The sequence below is a fragment of the Hyla sarda genome, unplaced genomic scaffold (assembly GCF_029499605.1).
Source record: "Hyla sarda isolate aHylSar1 unplaced genomic scaffold, aHylSar1.hap1 scaffold_305, whole genome shotgun sequence".
Classification (NCBI taxonomy): Eukaryota; Metazoa; Chordata; class Amphibia; order Anura; family Hylidae; genus Hyla; species Hyla sarda.
In genome coordinates, this window is record NW_026609770.1 from 15181 (window position 1) to 34256 (window position 19076).

Genomic DNA, 19076 nt, shown 5'->3' on the forward strand with positions numbered 1-19076 from the left:
GCCAGACAATTTTCCATGCACACTCTGGGCTGGGGGGCAGTCAACCACCAGTACACACAGCAGAACCTAAACCCATACCATTATTGCTAAGCAGCAAGACAGGGGCCCATTGCACTCCCACGGGGCCTTTTTAAATGCAATCCATAACCCGGATTTGCCAGGAACCCTTCTTACTCCTCCTACTTGCATGTGACACTGGGCTTAGGATCTGCATAGGAAACACACACACAAGCACACACCTACCTTTGTTGCCTGCAGATGCCTCCTTGGCTGTCCCCAAACGGTATCAAACCAACACCCACGGGAAGCTGTAAGCATAGAGGACATGCCTGCACCCCATTGGACTTACCTGTGTGGGTTAAATCCGGGTTATTTGACAACCTATGGCGGTGATGGTTCTGCTCAGGCAGAGCAGTGCTGATGCTCCTCATAAAGCTGTCGCTGCTGTGAAGGTTCTAGGTGACATCACAAATCCCTTTGGTTACATACACAACAAAGCTGGGTTGTTGTTGTTTACACTCTGCAAGGCCTGTGGAAGTGAGTGACATCATAGCACTGTAGTTCTGAGGGTTCAAGATGGATGCAACAATCTCCTGTTGCTTCTATGAAGGCCGTAATAGACGACATCACCAAACAGCTCCATAGTCACATACACAGCAAAGGAGAGATGTTGTTTACACCTAGTGATGTCAGTGGTATTGAGTGACATCACAGCACAGTGCTAAGGCTCCTGGGCCTGGACACAGCAGCGGCTGCAATATCTCAACGGAGAATACGTTTATATCTATGTGTGTGTGTGCGCATATATATATATATATATATATATATATATATATATATATATATATTTCTCCGCCGAAATCACTTTTAAACCCATTTCCACCTTTTTTTCCCTTCTCTTCCTCTTACTTTTTTTTCACGTTTTTTTACGTTTTTCTCCTTTTCGCCTCTTTTCTGGGCGTATTATTCTTCTTTTTCTTCTTTTTTTTCGTCTAATGCATACCCCATCAGTGCAGCAATGCTTATTCAATACCGCCAGCAGATGGAGACACTGGGGGATAATTTTCTAAGGATTTATACTGATTTTTCCTGTCTGAATTTGTCGCACAGAAAGTTGCAGGCCAAATATGTGTGACATTTCTGCGACTTTAGCTTCTAGAGCATTTTTACAACATTATACATAGGTGCTGAATACATAAAAAGCGACTGTTCAGCGACAGACAAGTCGCATCGGCTGAAAGTAGGCCAGAATGTCAGTCCATGTTGGAGCAGGTTTAGATACAGTCTAAAGCATAGATCTCAAAGTCTGTGCACAGAATTTAGCAAGGGCCTCGCACCTTCTGATGCATCAGGTAGGTGCACAATAGCATAGCCTAACCCTCTGTACTTTGGTCTATATTGATGCGGGACATAGACAGCCAGCTGATGACCAATCCATTAGTGCAATGGATGGCTGGAAGCATTTGTCTTTGCCTTTGCAATACCACAGAAGCAATGCATGGTCAATGTATAGCAATGACACACCTGTGTGAACAGCCAGGAGACCCCCCCCCCCATGTTATGTTACATAGTTACATAGTTAGTACGGTCGAAAAAAGACATATGTCCATCACGTTCAACCAGGGAATTAAGGGGTAGGGGTGTGGCGCGATATTGGGGAAGGGATGAGATTTTATATTTCTTCATAAGCATTAATCTTATTTTGTCAATTAGGAACATTCAGCACCCACCCGCTATCAAGGCAGCTGCCTATCATGTCATGCCCTACCTGCACAGGTGTGCTGGCTACTCAAATGATCCAATTAAGGAGGCCATTTAGTCAGCAGCAGCAGAAGTCCTGTGCCTGGACGCTCCAACAGGGGCCAGACACAAGCAGAAGCAGCAGAAGAAGCAGCAGCAGCACCACCTTTTGTTTTTTGGCTGCAGCAGCAGCAAGGCCCACAGGGCTGGCTAGCTGGCTAGCCAGCAAGCAGGTAGCAATGAAAGTAGGAATCTTTCTTTTTAACCCTGTAAGGGGGTGGTGCACTGTACCCGAAGATACTGCCATATCGGGTCAATGCATAGGGCGACGGAAGCAAGCTTCGAAATCGGCCCCCGTTCTCAAAAATCCATTTAATATATGGTCCCCAGATAGGGGACGTATCAGATATTAAACTGATAAGAACAGATACTACACTTGATCTTAGCCAAAAGGCCGAGAAGCGATAACCGTGAAAGGGGCGGGCCCAACAAGGTCCCCTTCATGGGCACTATCACTGCTTGCTGTCAGGGAGGCTGCCAGACAATTTTCCATGCACACTCTGGGCTGGGGGGCAGTCAACCACCAGTACACACAGCAGAACCTAAACCCATACCATTATTGCTAAGCAGCAAGACAGGGGCCCATTGCACTCCCACGGGGCCTTTTTAAATGCAATCCATAACCCGGATTTGCCAGGAACCCTTCTTACTCCTCCTACTTGCATGTGACACTGGGCTTAGGATCTGCATAGGAAACACACACACAAGCACACACCTACCTTTGTTGCCTGCAGATGCCTCCTTGGCTGTCCCCAAACGGTATCAAACCAACACCCACGGGAAGCTGTAAGCATAGAGGACATGCCTGCACCCCATTGGACTTACCTGTGTGGGTTAAATCCGGGTTATTTGACAACCTATGGCGGTGATGGTTCTGCTCAGGCAGAGCAGTGCTGATGCTCCTCATAAAGCTGTCGCTGCTGTGAAGGTTCTAGGTGACATCACAAATCCCTTTGGTTACATACACAACAAAGCTGGGTTGTTGTTGTTTACACTCTGCAAGGCCTGTGGAAGTGAGTGACATCATAGCACTGTAGTTCTGAGGGTTCAAGATGGATGCAACAATCTCCTGTTGCTTCTATGAAGGCCGTAATAGACGACATCACCAAACAGCTCCATAGTCACATACACAGCAAAGGAGAGATGTTGTTTACACCTAGTGATGTCAGTGGTATTGAGTGACATCACAGCACAGTGCTAAGGCTCCTGGGCCTGGACACAGCAGCGGCTGCAATATCTCAACGGAGAATACGTTTATATCTATGTGTGTGTGTGCGCATATATATATATATATATATATATATATATATATATATATATATTTCTCCGCCGAAATCACTTTTAAACCCATTTCCACCTTTTTTTCCCTTCTCTTCCTCTTACTTTTTTTTCACGTTTTTTTACGTTTTTCTCCTTTTCGCCTCTTTTCTGGGCGTATTATTCTTCTTTTTCTTCTTTTTTTTCGTCTAATGCATACCCCATCAGTGCAGCAATGCTTATTCAATACCGCCAGCAGATGGAGACACTGGGGGATAATTTTCTAAGGATTTATACTGATTTTTCCTGTCTGAATTTGTCGCACAGAAAGTTGCAGGCCAAATATGTGTGACATTTCTGCGACTTTAGCTTCTAGAGCATTTTTACAACATTATACATAGGTGCTGAATACATAAAAAGCGACTGTTCAGCGACAGACAAGTCGCATCGGCTGAAAGTAGGCCAGAATGTCAGTCCATGTTGGAGCAGGTTTAGATACAGTCTAAAGCATAGATCTCAAAGTCTGTGCACAGAATTTAGCAAGGGCCTCGCACCTTCTGATGCATCAGGTAGGTGCACAATAGCATAGCCTAACCCTCTGTACTTTGGTCTATATTGATGCGGGACATAGACAGCCAGCTGATGACCAATCCATTAGTGCAATGGATGGCTGGAAGCATTTGTCTTTGCCTTTGCAATACCACAGAAGCAATGCATGGTCAATGTACAGCAATGACACACCTGTGTGAACAGCCAGGAGACCCCCCCCCCCCATGTTATGTTACATAGTTACATAGTTAGTACGGTCGAAAAAAGACATATGTCCATCACGTTCAACCAGGGAATTAAGGGGTAGGGGTGTGGCGCGATATTGGGGAAGGGATGAGATTTTATATTTCTTCATAAGCATTAATCTTATTTTGTCAATTAGGAACATTCAGCACCCACCCGCTATCAAGGCAGCTGCCTATCATGTCATGCCCTACCTGCACAGGTGTGCTGGCTACTCAAATGATCCAATTAAGGAGGCCATTTAGTCAGCAGCAGCAGAAGTCCTGTGCCTGGACGCTCCAACAGGGGCCAGACACAAGCAGAAGCAGAAGCAGCAGAAGCAGCAGCAGCACCACCTTTTGTTTTTTGGCTGCAGCAGCAGCAAGGCCCACAGGGCTGGCTAGCTGGCTAGCCAGCAAGCAGGTAGCAATGAAAGTAGGAATCTTTCTTTTTAACCCTGTAAGGGGGTGGTGCACTGTACCCGAAGATACTGCCATATCGGGTCAATGCATAGGGCGACGGAAGCAAGCTTCGAAATCGGCCCCCGTTCTCAAAAATCCATTTAATATATGGTCCCCAGATAGGGGACGTATCAGATATTAAACTGATAAGAACAGATACTACACTTGATCTTAGCCAAAAGGCCGAGAAGCGATAACCGTGAAAGGGGCGGGCCCAACAAGGTCCCCTTCATGGGCACTATCACTGCTTGCTGTCAGGGAGGCTGCCAGACAATTTTCCATGCACACTCTGGGCTGGGGGGCAGTCAACCACCAGTACACACAGCAGAACCTAAACCCATACCATTATTGCTAAGCAGCAAGACAGGGGCCCATTGCACTCCCACGGGGCCTTTTTAAATGCAATCCATAACCCGGATTTGCCAGGAACCCTTCTTACTCCTCCTACTTGCATGTGACACTGGGCTTAGGATCTGCATAGGAAACACACACACAAGCACACACCTACCTTTGTTGCCTGCAGATGCCTCCTTGGCTGTCCCCAAACGGTATCAAACCAACACCCACGGGAAGCTGTAAGCATAGAGGACATGCCTGCACCCCATTGGACTTACCTGTGTGGGTTAAATCCGGGTTATTTGACAACCTATGGCGGTGATGGTTCTGCTCAGGCAGAGCAGTGCTGATGCTCCTCATAAAGCTGTCGCTGCTGTGAAGGTTCTAGGTGACATCACAAATCCCTTTGGTTACATACACAACAAAGCTGGGTTGTTGTTGTTTACACTCTGCAAGGCCTGTGGAAGTGAGTGACATCATAGCACTGTAGTTCTGAGGGTTCAAGATGGATGCAACAATCTCCTGTTGCTTCTATGAAGGCCGTAATAGACGACATCACCAAACAGCTCCATAGTCACATACACAGCAAAGGAGAGATGTTGTTTACACCTAGTGATGTCAGTGGTATTGAGTGACATCACAGCACAGTGCTAAGGCTCCTGGGCCTGGACACAGCAGCGGCTGCAATATCTCAACGGAGAATACGTTTATATCTATGTGTGTGTGTGCGCATATATATATATATATATATATATATATATATATATATATATATATTTCTCCGCCGAAATCACTTTTAAACCCATTTCCACCTTTTTTTCCCTTCTCTTCCTCTTACTTTTTTTTCACGTTTTTTTACGTTTTTCTCCTTTTCGCCTCTTTTCTGGGCGTATTATTCTTCTTTTTCTTCTTTTTTTTCGTCTAATGCATACCCCATCAGTGCAGCAATGCTTATTCAATACCGCCAGCAGATGGAGACACTGGGGGATAATTTTCTAAGGATTTATACTGATTTTTCCTGTCTGAATTTGTCGCACAGAAAGTTGCAGGCCAAATATGTGTGACATTTCTGCGACTTTAGCTTCTAGAGCATTTTTACAACATTATACATAGGTGCTGAATACATAAAAAGCGACTGTTCAGCGACAGACAAGTCGCATCGGCTGAAAGTAGGCCAGAATGTCAGTCCATGTTGGAGCAGGTTTAGATACAGTCTAAAGCATAGATCTCAAAGTCTGTGCACAGAATTTAGCAAGGGCCTCGCACCTTCTGATGCATCAGGTAGGTGCACAATAGCATAGCCTAACCCTCTGTACTTTGGTCTATATTGATGCGGGACATAGACAGCCAGCTGATGACCAATCCATTAGTGCAATGGATGGCTGGAAGCATTTGTCTTTGCCTTTGCAATACCACAGAAGCAATGCATGGTCAATGTACAGCAATGACACACCTGTGTGAACAGCCAGGAGACCCCCCCCCCCATGTTATGTTACATAGTTACATAGTTAGTACGGTCGAAAAAAGACATATGTCCATCACGTTCAACCAGGGAATTAAGGGGTAGGGGTGTGGCGCGATATTGGGGAAGGGATGAGATTTTATATTTCTTCATAAGCATTAATCTTATTTTGTCAATTAGGAACATTCAGCACCCACCCGCTATCAAGGCAGCTGCCTATCATGTCATGCCCTACCTGCACAGGTGTGCTGGCTACTCAAATGATCCAATTAAGGAGGCCATTTAGTCAGCAGCAGCAGAAGTCCTGTGCCTGGACGCTCCAACAGGGGCCAGACACAAGCAGAAGCAGAAGCAGCAGAAGCAGCAGCAGCACCACCTTTTGTTTTTTGGCTGCAGCAGCAGCAAGGCCCACAGGGCTGGCTAGCTGGCTAGCCAGCAAGCAGGTAGCAATGAAAGTAGGAATCTTTCTTTTTAACCCTGTAAGGGGGTGGTGCACTGTACCCGAAGATACTGCCATATCGGGTCAATGCATAGGGCGACGGAAGCAAGCTTCGAAATCGGCCCCCGTTCTCAAAAATCCATTTAATATATGGTCCCCAGATAGGGGACGTATCAGATATTAAACTGATAAGAACAGATACTACACTTGATCTTAGCCAAAAGGCCGAGAAGCGATAACCGTGAAAGGGGCGGGCCCAACAAGGTCCCCTTCATGGGCACTATCACTGCTTGCTGTCAGGGAGGCTGCCAGACAATTTTCCATGCACACTCTGGGCTGGGGGGCAGTCAACCACCAGTACACACAGCAGAACCTAAACCCATACCATTATTGCTAAGCAGCAAGACAGGGGCCCATTGCACTCCCACGGGGCCTTTTTAAATGCAATCCATAACCCGGATTTGCCAGGAACCCTTCTTACTCCTCCTACTTGCATGTGACACTGGGCTTAGGATCTGCATAGGAAACACACACACAAGCACACACCTACCTTTGTTGCCTGCAGATGCCTCCTTGGCTGTCCCCAAACGGTATCAAACCAACACCCACGGGAAGCTGTAAGCATAGAGGACATGCCTGCACCCCATTGGACTTACCTGTGTGGGTTAAATCCGGGTTATTTGACAACCTATGGCGGTGATGGTTCTGCTCAGGCAGAGCAGTGCTGATGCTCCTCATAAAGCTGTCGCTGCTGTGAAGGTTCTAGGTGACATCACAAATCCCTTTGGTTACATACACAACAAAGCTGGGTTGTTGTTGTTTACACTCTGCAAGGCCTGTGGAAGTGAGTGACATCATAGCACTGTAGTTCTGAGGGTTCAAGATGGATGCAACAATCTCCTGTTGCTTCTATGAAGGCCGTAATAGACGACATCACCAAACAGCTCCATAGTCACATACACAGCAAAGGAGAGATGTTGTTTACACCTAGTGATGTCAGTGGTATTGAGTGACATCACAGCACAGTGCTAAGGCTCCTGGGCCTGGACACAGCAGCGGCTGCAATATCTCAACGGAGAATACGTTTATATCTATGTGTGTGTGTGCGCATATATATATATATATATATATATATATATATATTTCTCCGCCGAAATCACTTTTAAACCCATTTCCACCTTTTTTTCCCTTCTCTTCCTCTTACTTTTTTTTCACGTTTTTTTACGTTTTTCTCCTTTTCGCCTCTTTTCTGGGCGTATTATTCTTCTTTTTCTTCTTTTTTTTCGTCTAATGCATACCCCATCAGTGCAGCAATGCTTATTCAATACCGCCAGCAGATGGAGACACTGGGGGATAATTTTCTAAGGATTTATACTGATTTTTCCTGTCTGAATTTGTCGCACAGAAAGTTGCAGGCCAAATATGTGTGACATTTCTGCGACTTTAGCTTCTAGAGCATTTTTACAACATTATACATAGGTGCTGAATACATAAAAAGCGACTGTTCAGCGACAGACAAGTCGCATCGGCTGAAAGTAGGCCAGAATGTCAGTCCATGTTGGAGCAGGTTTAGATACAGTCTAAAGCATAGATCTCAAAGTCTGTGCACAGAATTTAGCAAGGGCCTCGCACCTTCTGATGCATCAGGTAGGTGCACAATAGCATAGCCTAACCCTCTGTACTTTGGTCTATATTGATGCGGGACATAGACAGCCAGCTGATGACCAATCCATTAGTGCAATGGATGGCTGGAAGCATTTGTCTTTGCCTTTGCAATACCACAGAAGCAATGCATGGTCAATGTACAGCAATGACACACCTGTGTGAACAGCCAGGAGACCCCCCCCCCCCATGTTATGTTACATAGTTACATAGTTAGTACGGTCGAAAAAAGACATATGTCCATCACGTTCAACCAGGGAATTAAGGGGTAGGGGTGTGGCGCGATATTGGGGAAGGGATGAGATTTTATATTTCTTCATAAGCATTAATCTTATTTTGTCAATTAGGAACATTCAGCACCCACCCGCTATCAAGGCAGCTGCCTATCATGTCATGCCCTACCTGCACAGGTGTGCTGGCTACTCAAATGATCCAATTAAGGAGGCCATTTAGTCAGCAGCAGCAGAAGTCCTGTGCCTGGACGCTCCAACAGGGGCCAGACACAAGCAGAAGCAGAAGCAGCAGAAGCAGCAGCAGCACCACCTTTTGTTTTTTGGCTGCAGCAGCAGCAAGGCCCACAGGGCTGGCTAGCTGGCTAGCCAGCAAGCAGGTAGCAATGAAAGTAGGAATCTTTCTTTTTAACCCTGTAAGGGGGTGGTGCACTGTACCCGAAGATACTGCCATATCGGGTCAATGCATAGGGCGACGGAAGCAAGCTTCGAAATCGGCCCCCGTTCTCAAAAATCCATTTAATATATGGTCCCCAGATAGGGGACGTATCAGATATTAAACTGATAAGAACAGATTTTTTTTTTTTTTTTTTTTTTTTTTTTAAAGCCGAGGAACGTGCTTTCGATTCACCCAAAGTGCAAGAAAAAGTGCAAACGTGTTACACTAAAAAAAAGTGCACAAAGGATGCGGTCTATCGCAAGCCCTTCTCCGATAGGAGAGAGGCCCCCCAACAAACCTTACCCTTCACCTCCGGACCAAAAGGTACCTGCGAGGTTCCAGGTTCGATGTCCCTTTTCGCCGAAGCTACTAGGGGACCACAAATGCTCCCGGCATCCCCCTTGGCGTTAGCCAAGGTATCTGCCCGCAGAGCCGATTACGGTAGGTACCCTGCCAAAGCAGGAGTACCCGGGGTGTTTGCAGGGAGGTGCGGAACCTAATGGCCACACACACCTCCCCTAGACCGCCAGGAGGGACACCCAGAAGGGCTACCGCATCCTGACCAATCCTGTGAACACACAACACGCAAAAAGTGACACAGTGAGACAAAAAAGAAATAAATAAGTGAATGTGTGCAGATATACTGCCCGGACATCCGGCCGGATCTATAAAAATTTCTCTGATCCTAGCCAGAAGGCCGGGAATCAAGAGGTGAGTGCCACAAGGTGAAGAGATTATGGTGCCCGTGCTTCAACTCAGTGAGCCTATTCTCCCAGTGAGTTTCGGCACCTCGGGGTCACCACTCCCCGAGGCACAAAAGTACCTCGGCTCTAGACCCTCTCAGCCTCATGGCGAGACCCGGAGGGAACAGGTCACATCGGGGCAGCCGTCGAGCTGATTCCTCAGAACCAACCCCGGAAAGCCCTGGTACACCTGCATCCTCCATGCAGCACCCATCCCCACCAGCATGAAAACTGATAAGAACAGATACTACACTTGATCTTAGCCAAAAGGCCGAGAAGCGATAACCGTGAAAGGGGCGGGCCCAACAAGGTCCCCTTCATGGGCACTATCACTGCTTGCTGTCAGGGAGGCTGCCAGACAATTTTCCATGCACACTCTGGGCTGGGGGGCAGTCAACCACCAGTACACACAGCAGAACCTAAACCCATACCATTATTGCTAAGCAGCAAGACAGGGGCCCATTGCACTCCCACGGGGCCTTTTTAAATGCAATCCATAACCCGGATTTGCCAGGAACCCTTCTTACTCCTCCTACTTGCATGTGACACTGGGCTTAGGATCTGCATAGGAAACACACACACAAGCACACACCTACCTTTGTTGCCTGCAGATGCCTCCTTGGCTGTCCCCAAACGGTATCAAACCAACACCCACGGGAAGCTGTAAGCATAGAGGACATGCCTGCACCCCATTGGACTTACCTGTGTGGGTTAAATCCGGGTTATTTGACAACCTATGGCGGTGATGGTTCTGCTCAGGCAGAGCAGTGCTGATGCTCCTCATAAAGCTGTCGCTGCTGTGAAGGTTCTAGGTGACATCACAAATCCCTTTGGTTACATACACAACAAAGCTGGGTTGTTGTTGTTTACACTCTGCAAGGCCTGTGGAAGTGAGTGACATCATAGCACTGTAGTTCTGAGGGTTCAAGATGGATGCAACAATCTCCTGTTGCTTCTATGAAGGCCGTAATAGACGACATCACCAAACAGCTCCATAGTCACATACACAGCAAAGGAGAGATGTTGTTTACACCTAGTGATGTCAGTGGTATTGAGTGACATCACAGCACAGTGCTAAGGCTCCTGGGCCTGGACACAGCAGCGGCTGCAATATCTCAACGGAGAATACGTTTATATCTATGTGTGTGTGTGCGCATATATATATATATATATATATATATATATATATATATATATATATTCTCCGCCGAAATCACTTTTAAACCCATTTCCACCTTTTTTTCCCTTCTCTTCCTCTTACTTTTTTTCACGTTTTTTTACGTTTTTCTCCTTTTCGCCTCTTTTCTGGGCGTATTATTCTTCTTTTTCTTCTTTTTTTTCGTCTAATGCATACCCCATCAGTGCAGCAATGCTTATTCAATACCGCCAGCAGATGGAGACACTGGGGGATAATTTTCTAAGGATTTATACTGATTTTTCCTGTCTGAATTTGTCGCACAGAAAGTTGCAGGCCAAATATGTGTGACATTTCTGCGACTTTAGCTTCTAGAGCATTTTTACAACATTATACATAGGTGCTGAATACATAAAAAGCGACTGTTCAGCGACAGACAAGTCGCATCGGCTGAAAGTAGGCCAGAATGTCAGTCCATGTTGGAGCAGGTTTAGATACAGTCTAAAGCATAGATCTCAAAGTCTGTGCACAGAATTTAGCAAGGGCCTCGCACCTTCTGATGCATCAGGTAGGTGCACAATAGCATAGCCTAACCCTCTGTACTTTGGTCTATATTGATGCGGGACATAGACAGCCAGCTGATGACCAATCCATTAGTGCAATGGATGGCTGGAAGCATTTGTCTTTGCCTTTGCAATACCACAGAAGCAATGCATGGTCAATGTACAGCAATGACACACCTGTGTGAACAGCCAGGAGACCCCCCCCCCCCATGTTATGTTACATAGTTACATAGTTAGTACGGTCGAAAAAAGACATATGTCCATCACGTTCAACCAGGGAATTAAGGGGTAGGGGTGTGGCGCGATATTGGGGAAGGGATGAGATTTTATATTTCTTCATAAGCATTAATCTTATTTTGTCAATTAGGAACATTCAGCACCCACCCGCTATCAAGGCAGCTGCCTATCATGTCATGCCCTACCTGCACAGGTGTGCTGGCTACTCAAATGATCCAATTAAGGAGGCCATTTAGTCAGCAGCAGCAGAAGTCCTGTGCCTGGACGCTCCAACAGGGGCCAGACACAAGCAGAAGCAGAAGCAGCAGAAGCAGCAGCAGCACCACCTTTTGTTTTTTGGCTGCAGCAGCAGCAAGGCCCACAGGGCTGGCTAGCTGGCTAGCCAGCAAGCAGGTAGCAATGAAAGTAGGAATCTTTCTTTTTAACCCTGTAAGGGGGTGGTGCACTGTACCCGAAGATACTGCCATATCGGGTCAATGCATAGGGCGACGGAAGCAAGCTTCGAAATCGGCCCCCGTTCTCAAAAATCCATTTAATATATGGTCCCCAGATAGGGGACGTATCAGATATTAAACTGATAAGAACAGATACTACACTTGATCTTAGCCAAAAGGCCGAGAAGCGATAACCGTGAAAGGGGCGGGCCCAACAAGGTCCCCTTCATGGGCACTATCACTGCTTGCTGTCAGGGAGGCTGCCAGACAATTTTCCATGCACACTCTGGGCTGGGGGGCAGTCAACCACCAGTACACACAGCAGAACCTAAACCCATACCATTATTGCTAAGCAGCAAGACAGGGGCCCATTGCACTCCCACGGGGCCTTTTTAAATGCAATCCATAACCCGGATTTGCCAGGAACCCTTCTTACTCCTCCTACTTGCATGTGACACTGGGCTTAGGATCTGCATAGGAAACACACACACAAGCACACACCTACCTTTGTTGCCTGCAGATGCCTCCTTGGCTGTCCCCAAACGGTATCAAACCAACACCCACGGGAAGCTGTAAGCATAGAGGACATGCCTGCACCCCATTGGACTTACCTGTGTGGGTTAAATCCGGGTTATTTGACAACCTATGGCGGTGATGGTTCTGCTCAGGCAGAGCAGTGCTGATGCTCCTCATAAAGCTGTCGCTGCTGTGAAGGTTCTAGGTGACATCACAAATCCCTTTGGTTACATACACAACAAAGCTGGGTTGTTGTTGTTTACACTCTGCAAGGCCTGTGGAAGTGAGTGACATCATAGCACTGTAGTTCTGAGGGTTCAAGATGGATGCAACAATCTCCTGTTGCTTCTATGAAGGCCGTAATAGACGACATCACCAAACAGCTCCATAGTCACATACACAGCAAAGGAGAGATGTTGTTTACACCTAGTGATGTCAGTGGTATTGAGTGACATCACAGCACAGTGCTAAGGCTCCTGGGCCTGGACACAGCAGCGGCTGCAATATCTCAACGGAGAATACGTTTATATCTATGTGTGTGTGTGCGCATATATATATATATATATATATATATATATATATATATATATATATTTCTCCGCCGAAATCACTTTTAAACCCATTTCCACCTTTTTTTCCCTTCTCTTCCTCTTACTTTTTTTTCACGTTTTTTTACGTTTTTCTCCTTTTCGCCTCTTTTCTGGGCGTATTATTCTTCTTTTTCTTCTTTTTTTTCGTCTAATGCATACCCCATCAGTGCAGCAATGCTTATTCAATACCGCCAGCAGATGGAGACACTGGGGGATAATTTTCTAAGGATTTATACTGATTTTTCCTGTCTGAATTTGTCGCACAGAAAGTTGCAGGCCAAATATGTGTGACATTTCTGCGACCTTTAGCTTCTAGAGCATTTTTACAACATTATACATAGGTGCTGAATACATAAAAAGCGACTGTTCAGCGACAGACAAGTCGCATCGGCTGAAAGTAGGCCAGAATGTCAGTCCATGTTGGAGCAGGTTTAGATACAGTCTAAAGCATAGATCTCAAAGTCTGTGCACAGAATTTAGCAAGGGCCTCGCACCTTCTGATGCATCAGGTAGGTGCACAATAGCATAGCCTAACCCTCTGTACTTTGGTCTATATTGATGCGGGACATAGACAGCCAGCTGATGACCAATCCATTAGTGCAATGGATGGCTGGAAGCATTTGTCTTTGCCTTTGCAATACCACAGAAGCAATGCATGGTCAATGTACAGCAATGACACACCTGTGTGAACAGCCAGGAGACCCCCCCCCCCCCATGTTATGTTACATAGTTACATAGTTAGTACGGTCGAAAAAAGACATATGTCCATCACGTTCAACCAGGGAATTAAGGGGTAGGGGTGTGGCGCGATATTGGGGAAGGGATGAGATTTTATATTTCTTCATAAGCATTAATCTTATTTTGTCAATTAGGAACATTCAGCACCCACCCGCTATCAAGGCAGCTGCCTATCATGTCATGCCCTACCTGCACAGGTGTGCTGGCTACTCAAATGATCCAATTAAGGAGGCCATTTAGTCAGCAGCAGCAGAAGTCCTGTGCCTGGACGCTCCAACAGGGGCCAGACACAAGCAGAAGCAGAAGCAGCAGAAGCAGCAGAAGCAGCAGCAGCACCACCTTTTGTTTTTTGGCTGCAGCAGCAGCAAGGCCCACAGGGCTGGCTAGCTGGCTAGCCAGCAAGCAGGTAGCAATGAAAGTAGGAATCTTTCTTTTTAACCCTGTAAGGGGGTGGTGCACTGTACCCGAAGATACTGCCATATCGGGTCAATGCATAGGGCGACGGAAGCAAGCTTCGAAATCGGCCCCCGTTCTCAAAAATCCATTTAATATATGGTCCCCAGATAGGGGACGTATCAGATATTAAACTGATAAGAACAGATAAGGTTTCAACAAAATTTTATTGAATAAATCAGAAACCATACAAAATTTAAAATGCAAAATAATAAAAGGTTCACAAAAGTTTTAAAATACAAATAATAAAACCAGTAATAAAAGGAGAAAAAATAAAAATGGCAGGATAAAACATTATACAAATGTCATAAAAACTGATTATATTGTTATTTCGTTCCATAGAGGCAGACACCACATGGATGCTGCCTCGCTGGCCCCCAACTGTTTCTTGTCTCTTAGGTAATAGATGTACATCTCACTCAGGGCCAGCTTTATACAGTTTTTAACATCAATAAAATCATGTTTAAAAAGTAAGATGTTCCTAACTTTCCAGATGGCATTTTTAAAACAATTAATAATCATCCAGCAGATCATCTGCTGTTTAAAATTGGGGCAGTTAAAAAGACCGTAAAAGACACATTCGTGATTAAAATCTTTTAGGCCGCAGGCCCACTTCAAAAGTGGGCCTACCTTCCTCCAAAGCTCCCGTGCAAAAGGGCAGTTCCAAAATATGTGCAGCACCGTTTCGTCCACTCCGCAGCCATCTCTCGGGCACTTGGCTCTCGCCACCAGTCCTCGCCTGTGCTGGAACTCACGAGTAGGGAGGCACTGGTGGACGATTGCCCAGGCAAGATCCCTGTGTACATTCGCCAGAAACTTCCCGTACACGTTCCGCCATACCTTTTTGGATCTTGCCTGTGTGAAATTGGACACTGCCAGGGTAACCTCACTCCGCCTGAGGACCTTTGATACCTTTCTCTGGTCCCCCAGTATGTCAGGCTCCAAATCTTGGAGACCTAGGAGCCTGACTGTCTTTTCCAACACCACATAATGTTTTGGGGGACACAGAAGCACCGGAGCGTTCAGAGGGATGCGCAACCATCTTTTAAAAACCATGCCCGCAGCGTACCTTAAAAAGCAGCTAAAAATGCCATCGGATTTAATAATTTTAAAACAGAAACAGAAATACTTTATGTAAAAGAAAGTAAAAAGGTTAGGAACATCTTTCCCGCCATTATCTTTACTTTTGTACATAAAATCACGCTTTAATTTCTCCATTTTTGAACCCCATAAAAAAGTAAAAACAATTCTAGTTACTTTTTTAATGTATAAAATAGATGGAGGAAATACCATGGCAATGTATAGCATAATAGGGAGTAAAACCATCTTTATTATTAAAATCTTCCCCTCCATGGTAAGGTTTCTAAGATTCCACATTAAAATCTTCTTCTCCATCTTAGCTATAGCTGAATCCCAGTTAGGGCTCCCATCATTGACCTGGTTAAAAACAATACCTAAAACTTTAATTTGATCCTGTTGCATTGTAACTCCTGGGGTGATGGATGAATCCCAGGAGCCAATATAAAAACAGTCACATTTATCTGTGTTTAGCTTAAAACCAGAGACCTCGCAGAAATAGCTGGTGTTCCTCAATGCCCCCCTCATGGATGGAGAGTCCGGGCACAGTATGGTGACATCATCCATGTACCCCAACACCTTTAGATGGGTCCCTCCTCCACCAGGTATCGGTACGCCTCTTACTACCCGGTCTTTTCTGAGGAGGGCCATCAGTGGTTCGATTGCGCAAATAAAAAGGAGTGGGGACAGGGGGCAGCCCTGTTTGACACCTGATAAAAGAGGAACACCGCTGGTTAAAAAGCCATTAACAGAGACTTGACTAAAACAGGATCGGTATAAAAGCATGATTCGGCTTAAAATCATTTCAGGCACTGCCATCTTTTTAAGAACTAAAAACAGGTATTCATGGGAGACCCTATCAAAGGCTTTTTCAAAGTCTAAGGATAAAATTGCTACAGTTTGATTTCTATCCTTAAAATACCATAAAACATCTCTTAAAATATTTAGGGATTCAGCTATAGACCTTCCAGGTACCCCACAAACCTGATTTGGGTGAATTAATTTATGAATAAAAGGTTTAAAACGGACAGCTAATAACTTGGCTAAAACTTTATAATCGACATTTAAAAGTGTGATGGGGCGCCAATTTTTTAGCATATCCTTTTCACCCTTTTTAAAAAGTAATGATACAATCCCCCTCCTCCAGGAAGGGGGAAGTTCATTAACAATAAAAGTTTCTTTATACAATAAAACCATATCATCCTTTAAAATATCCCAAAAAGCTAAATAAAATTCGATGGGTAAACCATCTTCCCCAGGGGCCTTCCCACTAGAAAAACTTTTAAAAACAAATAAAAGTTCATCTAAGTTAAGATCACGGGATAAAACCTCCTGGTCTAAAACATCTAGCTTAAAATCAAGGGAATTAAGAACATGTTCTAAAAAGGATGGATTAAGATCTTTCTTATTAAAAAGAAGCTGGTAGAAGTTAAAAACTGCATCTAACATGCCTTTTGGAGTGGATTCACCCTCAAGGTTTTGGATGATATCCCTCCTATTCATCACTTTTTTAAAAAAGAAACGGGAACATTTCTCGCCCTCCTCCAGGTGCTGCACATGTGAGTTAAAAATGATTTGTTTCCCTTTCTTTTCTATGGCATGTTTTATTTCAGTTTTAAGGTTTAAAATATCATTTTCTACATCCATACCAGCTTCTTTCAATTTAAAAAGTACATTTAAACGCATGTTAAGAACATAAAACCACTGTTTTTCCATTTTTGCCTTCTTCTTACCTGCTTTGATAAAAAAAAATCTGATTTTAGATTTGGTGCCCTCCCACCAGTGCAGCATAGGCTCGTGGGGTTTTCTTTGTGATTGCCAGCATTGGTAGGTCCGCACAAACTCCTCTTTTATCTCAGGGTCCTCTAGGAGTGTGGTGTTTAATCTCCAGAGGCCCCTTTTTGCTTTTTGCTCCCCCTCTAGCTCCAGGCCCACCAAGAGGAGCTTATGATCAGAGAAGATATTCTGCTCGAGCGTGCATTTCAGGGGTTTAAAAGCTCTAGAGGAAAAAATAAAATCGATTCTGGAGCTCACTCTTCCATTGGACCATGTGGCGCCCGGGTCCTCCGGCAAGAGATCCTTCCAGCAATCTTTCAAATTAAAATCATCAATAAAATTTTTAAGCAGGTAAGAAGTGCGGTCTTTACGATTAATATCCCCACCCTGCCGGTGTTCCCCATCACGTATGCAGTTAAAATCACCTCCCACCAGCAGGGGGGAAGACCCAACACAAAACAGTGGTAAAATTTCAAATAGTTCTGCCCGCTCCTGTTTATCAGGAGGGGCATACACATTTAAAACACGAATTAAAAGTCCATTAAAATATAGATGAATTAAAAGAGCTCTGCCAGGCACAATCTCAGTTACTGTATGAATAGAAAAGGACTGGCCTCGGCAGAGCAGCCCAACACCCACAGAACGACAGTCATTTGCACCGGACCATATGGATGGGCCCAGCTTCCAGTCTTCTTTTAAGTCTTTATAGTCCATTTTACTAGGGATTCCACATTCTTGTAGCAGGCAAAGGTCAAAGTCACATGTCTCTAGATAAGAAAATAAAGCAGCCCTGCGATCAGGGCTCTTTAAGGACCTCACATTGAGTGAGGCAATTTTTACAGGGATAGGCATAGTTTATGGAGAGTCCGTGCTTGGAGAATCAAAGTCAATAATAAGCTGCGTACCGTCATCCCCCGCCTGCGGGGTCATCAGCTCCTTGATGTTCTGAGGGTCGGAGCTTGAGATCGATGATGCCCCGACCCTGAGCTCGCTCTCGTCCGAACTACGGCACGCCGCTTTCCTTTGAATGTCTTCCTCTTCTTCTTCTCTTTGTCTTTTAAATGTCACACTGCTGTCCATATCCTCTGTGTTGCTCTCACTCGATGTAATCTCTGGCCCCCGGCTGATGGATCTGCGTCTTCTTTCATCTTTTGACGACTGGAACTGCTGCACAGGGGCCTCTGAGGCCTCTTTTCCGGAACCTTTGCCGCTACCTTGGGAAGTTTTCATCGCTTGTTCCCCAGCAAGCGTTGCTGAGGACTGTTGCTCCAACTTCCCCATCGATCGACGATGGCCAGTTTTACCCACCGGGTCCACTGCTGGCGGGGCAGCAAACCCTGGTTTGGCGCCACTTGTCTTCTTGGCCCTGTCCTGTATAGGCGGAGTAACAGGACCGGGCTCAGACCTGGCCACCTGGCTCCCCTTCCGGCGGGCTTTCACCGGGGCCTCTTCGTCCGGAGCAGGGCGACCCTGGGCCAAGCCAGTACCTGGCTTATGCTGCAATTTTGGGTCCACCTCTGCCCCCACCGAGGCCCGTCGGCTGCCACCCGCCACAGGTGAGCCCCCTTCAGAAGTTTTGGCGGGCTCTTGAGCCAGGTAGGAAGTCGATCGACGTCTTTCAATTTCCCGGGCAGTAAACTCGATCACCCGCCCGGGCTTCGTGGAATCCCCATGGCCTCCCCCTAGCACTACCACCGGTGGGCCCCCCGATGGAGCACCAGAGGTCTTGGGCCTGGACCCATCAGTACCTGCCATCTGGGGTTTGGGCATCTTAAAAAAGGACGTCTTTTGTCCTGTCCCCTCTTTGGGTGGGCCCAGCCTTGACCCACCCATCGTAGTTTTTGCTTTATGGGGACAGGAATTAAAATCGTGATTTTCCTCTCCGCAGAGGTTGCACCTTATCGTATGGCTACATCTTGAGGCTATGTGACCTTCTTGGCCACACCTATTGCAGCGA

At 45.8% G+C, this 19076-nt stretch overlaps 6 non-coding genes and 1 pseudogene across 6 annotated transcripts; all 7 read right to left on the reverse strand.

Annotated features, from left to right (window-relative positions):
- Positions 1–2015: 2015 nt before the first annotated feature.
- LOC130328192 (U2 spliceosomal RNA) lies at positions 2016–2206 on the reverse strand. Its single transcript, XR_008872252.1, has one exon. It is a non-coding gene; the product is annotated as a U2 spliceosomal RNA (small nuclear RNA).
- A 2087-nt stretch (positions 2207–4293) lies between these two features.
- Positions 4294–4484, reverse strand: LOC130328204 (U2 spliceosomal RNA). The gene has a single exon (XR_008872263.1). It is a non-coding gene; the product is annotated as a U2 spliceosomal RNA (small nuclear RNA).
- Positions 4485–6572: 2088 nt separating this feature from the next.
- Positions 6573–6763, reverse strand: LOC130328216 (U2 spliceosomal RNA). Its single transcript, XR_008872274.1, has one exon. It is a non-coding gene; the product is annotated as a U2 spliceosomal RNA (small nuclear RNA).
- A 2077-nt stretch (positions 6764–8840) lies between these two features.
- LOC130328237 (U2 spliceosomal RNA) lies at positions 8841–9030 on the reverse strand. The gene has a single exon (XR_008872287.1). It is a non-coding gene; the product is annotated as a U2 spliceosomal RNA (small nuclear RNA).
- Positions 9031–9723: 693 nt separating this feature from the next.
- Positions 9724–9883, reverse strand: LOC130328246 (U2 spliceosomal RNA; annotated as a pseudogene).
- Positions 9884–11970: 2087 nt separating this feature from the next.
- On the reverse strand, positions 11971–12161 carry LOC130328228 (U2 spliceosomal RNA). Its single transcript, XR_008872281.1, has one exon. It is a non-coding gene; the product is annotated as a U2 spliceosomal RNA (small nuclear RNA).
- A 2100-nt stretch (positions 12162–14261) lies between these two features.
- On the reverse strand, positions 14262–14445 carry LOC130328225 (U2 spliceosomal RNA). Its single transcript, XR_008872279.1, has one exon. It is a non-coding gene; the product is annotated as a U2 spliceosomal RNA (small nuclear RNA).
- Between the last annotated feature and the right edge of the window lie 4631 nt (positions 14446–19076).